The sequence below is a fragment of the Engraulis encrasicolus genome, chromosome 12 (genome assembly GCF_034702125.1).
Source record: "Engraulis encrasicolus isolate BLACKSEA-1 chromosome 12, IST_EnEncr_1.0, whole genome shotgun sequence".
NCBI lineage: Eukaryota > Metazoa > Chordata > Actinopteri > Clupeiformes > Engraulidae > Engraulis > Engraulis encrasicolus.
The window spans coordinates 53482202-53493009 of record NC_085868.1 but is presented as its reverse complement, the minus strand read 5'-3'; the positions used below and the strand labels follow the sequence as shown (position 1 = coordinate 53493009).

At 43.1% G+C, this 10808-nt stretch overlaps 1 long non-coding RNA gene across 1 annotated transcript; it reads left to right on the top strand.

The window, feature by feature from the left end:
• Positions 1-443: 443 nt before the first annotated feature.
• On the top strand, positions 444-1540 carry LOC134460387 (uncharacterized). The gene is made up of 3 exons (XR_010037075.1): positions 444-617; positions 697-762; positions 873-1540. It is a non-coding gene; the product is annotated as an uncharacterized LOC134460387 (long non-coding RNA).
• Positions 1541-10808: the final 9268 nt, after the last annotated feature.

Here is a 10808-nt window from a genome sequence, read left to right as displayed (position 1 = left end):
CTACATTATACTTAGTTGATGGTTTTATCAAAAGTGAACTGTGAAATCTCTCGACTGTGTTGTATAATGTATGTGTTTTTGCCCCAGATGGTAAAAATGTGCCCACCCCACCTGCAGCGCCTGCAGCGCCCATATCGCCGCCAGCACCCGCCACAGCATCCACAGTGCCCGCATCTCCACCGTCAGCACCCGCATCTTCTCCACCGCCAGCCGCCAGTGCCCGCATCTTCTCCACCGCCAGCGCCCGCCACAGCATCCACAGTGCCCACATCTCCATTGGCAGCGCCCGCTCCAGCACCCGTAGCACCACTCTGTGCTGCTGACCACTGCTATGCTATCCCTGGTAAATGCCCTGTCTCTTCATCGCAGGTCTCAAGAGAGATGAACAGGCCAAGTGTAACAGGGCGCACTGCCTGTTAAGTAAGGTGTGTCCCTCAGCAGTTCCCATACCCCCATGACGTCACGGGACTCAGGTAGCCGCTCAGTGGCTAATCCGTAATTGGTGGCTATGCCATTGTTTTTATAAAATCAAATGAATTAGACCGGCTCTTTGGAGCCTTCCCGGTGTGCCGGTATTCGCTGATGATGCCCGGTGCCTTTGCTACTGGTGCAGCAAGGTATGTGTGATCACAGTTTTGTCTAGATGACTGCAACCATCTAGAGATGTGTATTTAAACATATATTGTTCATTCTCAGGAGCCAGAGTCCCCGTGGCGTCTAATCCCAGTCTTGTGGCTTTCCCCCCCTCTCCGTGTTGTGGAGGTGAGCTTGTAAATATCATTTGTTATAGGCGTAGCTCATGTTAAACATTTGTCCACTAATTGTATGTAACATGTACTGATCCGTGTGTGTGTATGTTCGCCTGATTCCAGACACCTCAGAGTACGTCGAGGGTCTCTGTGGGCAGACTGCTTGCGGCAGCTGCTCACCGCTGTTTTGCCCATAGCCAAAATATTTTAGCCTTTCTGTTTTTGTTTGTTTGTTTGATTTTCTTTTACCTGTCCGCCGCTTCAGCTTGTCACATTGTTATTTTACGGGGTTTGGCTGTCACAGTTCTAGGCCTGTATGCTGCTCTAGTCGGGGCAGGGCCATACAGTAGACTAGTAGTTTGAGTGTGTATTATTATACGGATTTATTCTGTGTGTAGTGGATATCCACACTTATTGTCATTTAATCACTTACATAGCGTAGTGAGCCTATGAGCGTGTGTGTGACTGGTGTTTACCATAGGCCCTTGGTTTCGTGCACGAGTGGTGAACTAATTTATTCTCAACTAGTAAGCCTGCCCGGCTGGCCTAGCTCGGTGAACCCCTTTTATCCTGTGGCAGCCAACCCCGTTCTTGAGCATTACTGTTTTTATCTCAGCGGCGCAGGGTTTTAACTGTTGACTTAAATTGTATTAATAAAGAAAAGATTGTTATTCCTTTAAACAAAGGTACGTCTCTTGTGCATTCTATCCGAACCTGTTGTGCCTTATTGGTTGAAATCAAAATATATTCTGGGGTGGCAGTCCCCCAGTGGCGTAGTCGTGCAATTACAAGTATCACTTTGATGGTTATTATTTTAGGAAAACTAACATCTAAAGGTCCACCTTACTACACACGGATATGGATCACTGGAACCATGTCGTGTGATCTGAAGAGAACAAGATAAACAAATTTGCTTTAGATGGTGTCAAGTATGTGTGGTGGTAAACAAGTGAGTTTTACAAAAAAGGTGTATCCTCTCATAAGCCAAGCATGGTAGTGGGACTGACATGGTTTGGGGATGCATGAATGCTGTCAACATTGGCAATCTGAAATACACCTAAAAGAAACATACATGTCAACATGCACTGTGACTACTGAAGCAGATCATGATATTCTCCATAGGATTGCATTCAAATCTCACACCAATCTATTTAAGCCAGATGCAGACTCAAAATGTAAAAGTTCAATGCAAAGAAAGGTTGAAACGCACACTGATGACCTCCCTTGTCATCCCTTTTCATTTCGAGACGATTCGAGCCAACATAGCCCCTTCTCTACCGGATTTTAATCTGGGGTGTACTCACTTTTGTGAGTACATGTTCAAACATTAATGGCTGTATTTTGTTTTTTTCTGAGTGAACAAGAAATTTAAGCGGTTAAATATGTTGTTAAAAGGTCACTAATCATTGTGTCAAAGTTACATTTCTGTAATGCTTTCCTATGAAAAGATATACGCAAAAATCTGAAAAACTGTGAGGGGTGTATTCACTTTCGTGATATACTGTAACCATGGAAGCAAACTTCGATTTCAACATTGTAAGTACTATGTGTGCTAGTGTCAGTATTTAGCAGCAGCATCATAATGCTTAGGGGGTAAACTTCATCTTGATGTTTTTCAGTTTGATATGCCTCATCTGAGGAGGTGGTGGTGCAAGGTCCTCCTGGAGAACTGTGGGATTGAAGGGTGTGGATATTTACTTGCAATTTAATGTAAGATAAATACATTTTCCATGTTGGATTGGCAACCCAATTGTGTGTGTGTGTGTGTGTGTGTGTGTGTGTGTTCCCTTTGTCTCTCTTTCTGTCTTCCTTTCTCTGACTTTCTACTGCAGATGTGGAAAAAGATTCTCTCACCTGACCCAGGAAGCACACCAGTTGGCGAAAGGACTCCTGGCACCCGTGTTCTATGTGCCATGGAAACGGAGGCATGCGACCAAGGTATGAAGTCATTACGTTTCTTATATACATCTATCGCTGTAATGTTACTTTATATACACATATTTTGCAGCTATTACAGCTTCCAACTCATCTGAGAAGGCTCTCTGATGAAGTGTAGGACACACATGGTGTGTGTATTAGATTAGATTATACTTCATTATCATGCAAGCATGAAAATTGCCTTTGGTCTCACAGGGTAAAAAACATAACATGGACACAAATAGACAAAACACACATTCAAATGTGTGTGTGTGTGTGTGTGTGTGTTATTCATGTCTGTGTCAATATGTTACTGTGAGGTGTGAGTGAATGTGACTGAGCGAGTGTAAATGTATGCACCACCAGTATATTTATGTACCTGTGTATTAATTAACTACAATGTGTGTGTGATAGGAACCTACACCTTTCAAGGTATCCAGGCCTGACAAAGAGGAGGTTGGAATTTTGGAGGTATGTCACAACATCTGTCATAGACTGTACCATATTGGAAAGAGTTTTGGATGTGCTTGTTTCTACAAACATGACTGAAAGGCCCTGACCATACATACACTGTTCAGCTCCTGTTTTACTGCTTTCAGTGCCTATGATGTTGTATTCCAAAACCCTAGTGCAGAACTTTGCAAAGCCTGTTTGCATTCCCCCACCAACTCTTCACCCTCTGACCAAAACGATGTCAACTGTATGTTACCACAGCTGCCAGATGAAGTCCTGAAGAAGATTTTTCTAAGCGTTGTCTTAGAGGACGGATATTCCGCCATCATGCGGCTGTCTTTGACATGCCAGAAAATCAGCGGCGGCGTCTGCCAGCCCCAGTTCACCGAGGATGCCCACTACAACTGGCTGGACAGTATGTTATTATAATATTGCATTTATAGAGCCTTTGCATCAGATGTTGACATGCCAAAATGTGTGGCTGTAGACAAATGTGTAGGCATCTAAACTGACTGTACTCATTGGATTTTAGGTGCGGTGAAATGGAGCCTGTTCCCGCCCAGCCACCGGGAGAAATACAGAACAGCATTGGTCATATCGGAGTGCCGCAACCTACAGTGCCGCAAGCTGTATAAGGACAGCGGGCCAGGGTACAGGGGGAACGGCCAGCGGGGAGTCCTCCAGGGGTTTTATGCAATGGAGGACTTTGCCGGGTATTGCGGCTGGGACTGCCACCTCACTGATGTGATGGGGGGGAGTGGGAGGTGAATGATTGTAGTTGTTTGAACTAACTCTTTGTTTTTTGTTACTTTGTTTATTGGTAGAATTGGGTTGTTTTGAAAGTCTCTTTCCATAATTCACTCCAGGAACTATCTGTAATAGTAATTAGTAATTCATTCTCCCATTTTTCTTTTGCCTTGCACTTTGTTTTTGTCATCCTTTGTATTAGTTTATAGGCCTTTGCTAGAGCACCTCCCCTTCTACTTTTGTTTCTATTTTCTAACAAAAAAAAATTAAAACTTCATTAGTTGCCTTTTCCGCCTTTTGTAGTATATAGCTCCTGACCTGTAAATACTTTAAAAAAAGGTTTTTGTGGTACACTGTTTCTCTCTGCAAGGGTTACTATATTTTCTTGAAGTTGTTTGAACTAACGTAATGATTGAAGTTCTTATATTTATTTAGTTATATTGTTATTGTTATATTTATTTTGTCATATTGTTGTATCCTTTCTTTTTATAAATAATAAAAACAATTACATTTATGGCTTGAGTCATGTTTCCCTTACTAAGAATTTCCTATCGTATGCACAATGTCTGTAAACAATATGGATTAAGGGTGAATGCCTATGCATTTGACATATCACAGTTAGCCTAGGCTATCAATACATGCAAATTTGGTTTCTCCTCATGAGAAACTCCAGTAGCGGTGTTAATAACCTTGTAGCCTAATATATATATTTGTACTCTTTGAACAGCGTGACCTTTTCAGAGTGAATTCTAATCAATAACTTAACATCAAGTTCTAGAATTTAAATTACACTGACCATGACTCAAATGTTACACAAGCTTTTTAACTCCACTGTTACAGTAAATTACAAACACTAGGCCATATCTGGACTTACAGACGCTAACTGAAATACTGATTATTGAAATAATACTGAAACCCCATTGTGAGTACCTATTTGTGTTTGTATTAATGGCTGTGTAATGAACACACACTTACTGGACAATGTTCATCTATAAAGGACTGTGCACTACGTAGGGAAGCTAAAATCTTGGTATACGTTGTATACTGACAATAAAGGCTTTCTATTCTATTCTATTCTGTGTAGTATGGCATAGACAATGCGTCATATCGTAAGCTGCTCTGAGAGCAGAATTGCCGATATGCGGTAAAGCTGCCCTCAGAGCATAATTTTCAAAATATGCCGCGAAATTCCCAAAAGAGCAGCTAAATATATTGAATGTATCCGGATACCGATAAGAGCAGAGAAAACGGTACCAAAACTCTACTGTAAGCACTAACATTATAAGTTGCAATGAGAGGCACATAAAGCCCGGATTGACGAAGTAGGCTAAGCTAACATTAGCCACCAACTGTTAAAGTCTACCGGTAGGTATTATTTCATTCTTCACTTGACAGTTAATGACGTCAGACGTCATCGTGAATCGGACCAATCAGGGCTGCCTTAAATACACGCCCCCCGTCTTCCAGGACGCAGCCGGACCCTTCTCTAAAAATCTGCTCAATTTACGTTTTTGACCTTTTCGTGACCTTGACCTTGACCCAATCACTCTCAAACTTGTTCCTTGGGTCATGACCAATCATCCCACTAAATTTCATAAAAATCGGCTCAATTTACGTTTTTGACCTTTTCGTGACCTTGACCTTTGACCCAATCACTCCCAAAAAGTAATCGATTGTTCCTTGGGTCATGACCAATCATCCCACTAAATTTCATAAAAATCGGCTCAATTTACGTTTTTGACCTTTTCGTGACCTTGACCTTTGACCCAATCACTCCCAAAAAGTAATCGATTGTTCCTTGGGTCATGACCAATCATCCCACTAAATTTCATCAAAATCGACTCAGTTCTGTCTGAGTTATAGCCTACGAAGTACAAACATATTTACAAATAAATAATAAATACACAGCGGTCAAAACATAACCTTCGCCACCTTTGTCTCGCCGAAGGTAAAAATCGCGTAAAGATCAAATTTGGCTATTGGCAACCCAGTTTCAATGAGCAGCATAGTTGCAGTACGCTTTTTGACCATTTCCTGCACAGTGTCCCTTTAAAGGAAAGGAGCAGTGTCCCTGCTCATTGAAACTGGGCTGCATTTTGTCAAATCTGATCTTTTCTTGTCTACTAATACGGTAGACAGGTCATGCACGACAGTGTCTACGCGCGCGCGCAGAATAAAATACCTGGCGTGTGCAGTACGTGGTGCTCGTGAACCTTTTGTCCAGGTCTTGTCGCCATACTAATGGAGCAGCTGGCTAATTAGAACTAATACTCATGAACGGCGTGACGTTTTCCATGTGCGTTACGCCCATTTGTGGGGGAAAACAACACATGCAAGTCAATTGGTGATGTTGGGGATTAATAAACGAAAGATACGGACCTGTAGACTAGCGTTGTTCACGCGCAACATGCCGAAAACGTGTTCCGTTGCCGGTTGTTCAAATAATATAGCCAAACAGCCGTGGCTGAAGCATGGAATGTATTCATTTAGGCTAGCCAATGTAGCATGTAAGTCAATGAGACATTCGGTTTGTTTTCACCCATAAAGGGGCGTAACGCAAATTTAAGAGCAAAGTACCCGGATGACCGTTCATGAGTATAGCACTGAGTGCAGAGGGGGGGAGAGAGAGAGCGTTTTAACACCTCATTGCTTATCATAGCCATCAAGCAGAGAGCAAAACACACACACACACACACACTAATGCACACGTACACGCACAAATGCACACACATACAGAAACACACACACACACACATGCATAGACATAAATCGCGCACATACAATACACACACATACAGAAACATAGAAGTGCACATCCTCACAGAAACACACACACTACATGCGAACACACACACACACATAAATCATGCGATGATACACAGAAACATGCATTGACACACACACACACACATTCACGTTGTTTCTCTCTCTCTCTCTCTCTCTGACTCTCACACAAACTCTTTTTCTCTCTCGCTCACTCACTCTCTCTCTGTCTCTCACTCACACGCACACACACACCCACACCCAGAAGAAACCGATATGATGGACTTTTTCCATTGAGATGGAAGGCTATCTCTCTAATTCTGTCGTTTTATCCATCTCTCCTCTTCATCTCTCCATTTCTTCCACGCACCTTTGCTTGCCCCTAATGCTCTCTCTCTCTCTCTCTCTCCCTCTCTCTCTCTCCCTCTCTCTCCCTCTCTTTCTGACTGTATCCATCTTTTCCCCGCACCTTTGCTTGCCCTTAATGCTCTCTCTCTCTCTCTCTCTCTCTCTCTCTCTCTCTCTCTCTCTCTCTCTCTCTCTTTCTGACTATATCCATCTTTTCCCCGCACCTTTACTTGACCTTAATGCTCTCTCTCTCTTTCTCTCTATATTCATCTATAACTTTGCTTGACCTTAATACTCTCTCTCTCTCTCTCTCTCTCTCTATCTCTCTCTCTCTCTCTCTCTCTCTCTCTTTCTCTCTCTCTCTCTCTCTATATTCATCTTTACCTTTGCTGGACCTTAATGCTCTCTCTCTCTCTCTCTCTCTCTCTCTCTCTCTCTCTCTCTCTCTCTCTCTCTCTCTATATATATATATATATATATATATATATATATATATATATATTCATCTTTACCTTTGCTGAACCTTAATGCTCTCTCTCTCCCTCTCTCTCTCTCCATCTCTGCACATTTCCTGCACCCTCGCTTGGCCTCAATGCTCTCTCTCTCTCCATCTCTGCACATTTCCTGCACCCTCGCTTGGCCTCAATGCTCTCTCGCTTTCTCCCTCTCACTCTTGCCCTTTTTTTCTGTACATCGCTGTCTCTGTCCATCTTAATTCTCTCCATCTCTCTCTCCATTTCTCCCTCTCCGTTTTAATGCTCTTCCTCCATCATTCTCCATCTCAATGCTGTTTCTCGCCATCTATCTCCCTATCCCCCCTCTCCCTCTCGCTCTGTCCATGCCCCCTCCATCTCTCTACCGTCACCCTCTCTCCATGCCCCCTCCATCTCTCTCCCTCTCTCTCTCTCGTTCTCTTCCTCTTCTCTGTCTTAATGCTCTATCTGCCGTAATCGTCCATCAGCCCACAGAGACAGGAATAGCCATAGCAGTGCTGAATGCAGAGCATCTGGCAAACGGGGCATTTTCCCATATGAGCTGGTCTGGCCATCTGGCAAACGGGGCGTTTTCCCATTGGAGCTGGACTGGTCATGTGGCATACAAGGCATTTTTCAAGTTTTGTCAGAGGACGCGCTCATCTTCTTGGAAAAAAATGAATGTCTTTGGGTGTGCGATAAAAGGTATCAACTGAGAAAAGAAAAATCTGCACTCACAAACTAAGTGTCATTATTTATTTATAGCTGAAACGTGTTTGCTTTTGGACATGGTGGTAATATAAATACAAGGCATTTCCCATTGGAGCTGGACTGGTAATCTGGCATACAGGGCATTTTCCCGCCTGGACTAAGAGTCCTCAGGGGCCGATGCTTTGGATTTAAAAAAAAAGTTTTAGGAGTATTTTTTTCTTGTTTTTACGTATTTGTATGGGCTTTGTATGTCTTGAGGAGATGTGAAATGTTGACCACTTGAGTTTCCCACTGAGGGATAATAAAGTTTACCTTGACCTTGACCTTTTCCTTGAGGTGTTGCGTCACTAGGAGGGCACGGCCTGGCTACATGCGCCCTGATCCTGGGTCACGCCTGTTTGTGGTCCTAGTCCAACCCTAGGTGGATTGCATACGAGCCTTAAACACACACACACACACACACACACACACACACACACACACACACGTATGCTCTCACAAGACCATTTGTGGTCCCAGAAGGTGTATTGATGCCCGGGCCGGTATGAGGTCCTAGTCTAACCCTGGCTGTATTGTATTTGCCAGAGCGCTCTCTGTTCCCAATGGACCATATTCGAGCCGTGAAAAAACACACACACACTTACATTTACGCTCTCACAAGACCAATGGCCGCTCAGCTTAAACGTCACTTAGGAGGGATAGTTTGGATGGATGATGCTCGCATGTATGTAGTGTGTGTGTGTGTTGTGTGTACAGTAGTGTGTGTGTGTGTGTGCGTAGAGTGTGTGTGTGTGTGTGTGTGTGTGTTTAACCACATAATGCATGGCAGAAGGATGGATAGATATGGCCACTGTATCTCTCTCTCACTCTCTAAATCCCTATCTCTTTCTCTCTCTCTCCCTCTCTCTCTCTCTTACTCTCTCTCTCTCTCTCTCTGCCTTCCTCTATCTCTGTGATTTAGTTGCAGAAAATGCGGAATTGATATGGTAATACGTATTATGCATTAGGCCAATGCATGCTAAAGCAAATGCATGCCCTAAAAGCATTAGGATCGCTCTAAAGTTGATATAAGCCCTTTTTGTGAGTGCGTTACAATATGCGACCTTGCCTCCTCCACTTGTGCTTGTCTCCTCGTACTAGGAAGTAATTAGGGATGTGCATTTCTGGCAAAAACACTATTTGAAATTCGATGGCCACTATTCGAATATTATTCGAAAATCGAGAAAAAAAAAATAGATGTGCGTTTGCTGACTTAAGGACTCCCACCGTCATCCTTTGAAAACATCAGTACACTGGAGCAGGGAGTCTGTGTGATGGAGGTGGCGACCGCGTCCGTGCCGTGAAATATTTCTCATTCTCTTCCCCTCCTTCCATTCTCGTGACGGCAAGGGGAATAGTAAACCCCACTCGAACAACATTGTGTTGTTCGCTAGTTGGGCTGCATTAGTTAGCAATTGACATTGTTGACATTATCCCGATTCGCACGGTTACAGGGGTGGCTTTTACTTTGGAAAGGTTTGTTATCCAAATCCGAAGCAACTTCATATGAAATGACCCCCAAATAGTTGCAGATTACAGTTCATGTAGTGAGCCAGATAAAATCGCCTCAGCTAAGACTATCATGTTTACCTCGCTTGTTAGCTCATTATTATTAGCGTGAGACATTGAAATAGCTGCCATTGCTGACACTGACATTGGCTAACGTAGCTTACCTTGCACAAGTTTACGCTGGCCAAATCAGGCGCAAATTGATGTGACATTATTCCCGAATAGTTCCAGATGACCATGTTCCATGTTTACAAAACCATCACCAACTGCAGATTTAAAGTGTCAACGATTTATTGATAAATGCCCAATGCCCATTCCTGAAATGCACGAGATGCGTGGCTTCTCCCTGGCTGTAAAAAGTGCGTGTCGGCGGGGGGGCGGATCACAATATAATATAGAACAATACATTAGAACTCAGGAGAGAAAGGCAGAAAGGAGGACGATTACTGTTTACGATTAACTTGAGCTACGTTACTTCTCCTTAATTTTATGAATATTTTACTACATATTTATTTCTATTTTTGTTATAGGCCTAACTATATTCATTGGATTTAGCCCTTTAAAACACTGTGTTATCTTTTTGATGCTTCCAGAATGGCAATGACCGAGTCATAGTGCATTATTATAGGCCGTCAGTTATGTCATAGTAGAGTAGTACAGGTAGCTATTGTAATTAACCTTTTAATGACTATTACAGTGTGCCACTGGAAGTACGACGTATAGTATGGCAACCGTATCTCACTCATTTCGTGAAGTATTCACGAAAATAATAGATTAATTTTCGTGGTGCATTCACGTTATTTCCCGCCTTTCGTAAAGTCTTCACGAAAATAATAGATTAATTTTCACGCTGCCTATTCACTTGAATTGCCCGACTGTTGCCTAGCGACCCATTAGTTTGATGCCCTTTCGTTAGCATACCGTCACATGGTAATCAAACATTTCACCCCCTCCCCGCCCCTGCAGACGTTTGGATAACCATAGCCGCAGTGGGGCAATTCAAGTGAATATTTACGAAAGGCGTGAGATAGGGCTCAGTATGGTGCTACACACAGAGGAACACACAATATTCCAGCCACACACACCCCCCCCCCCCTTT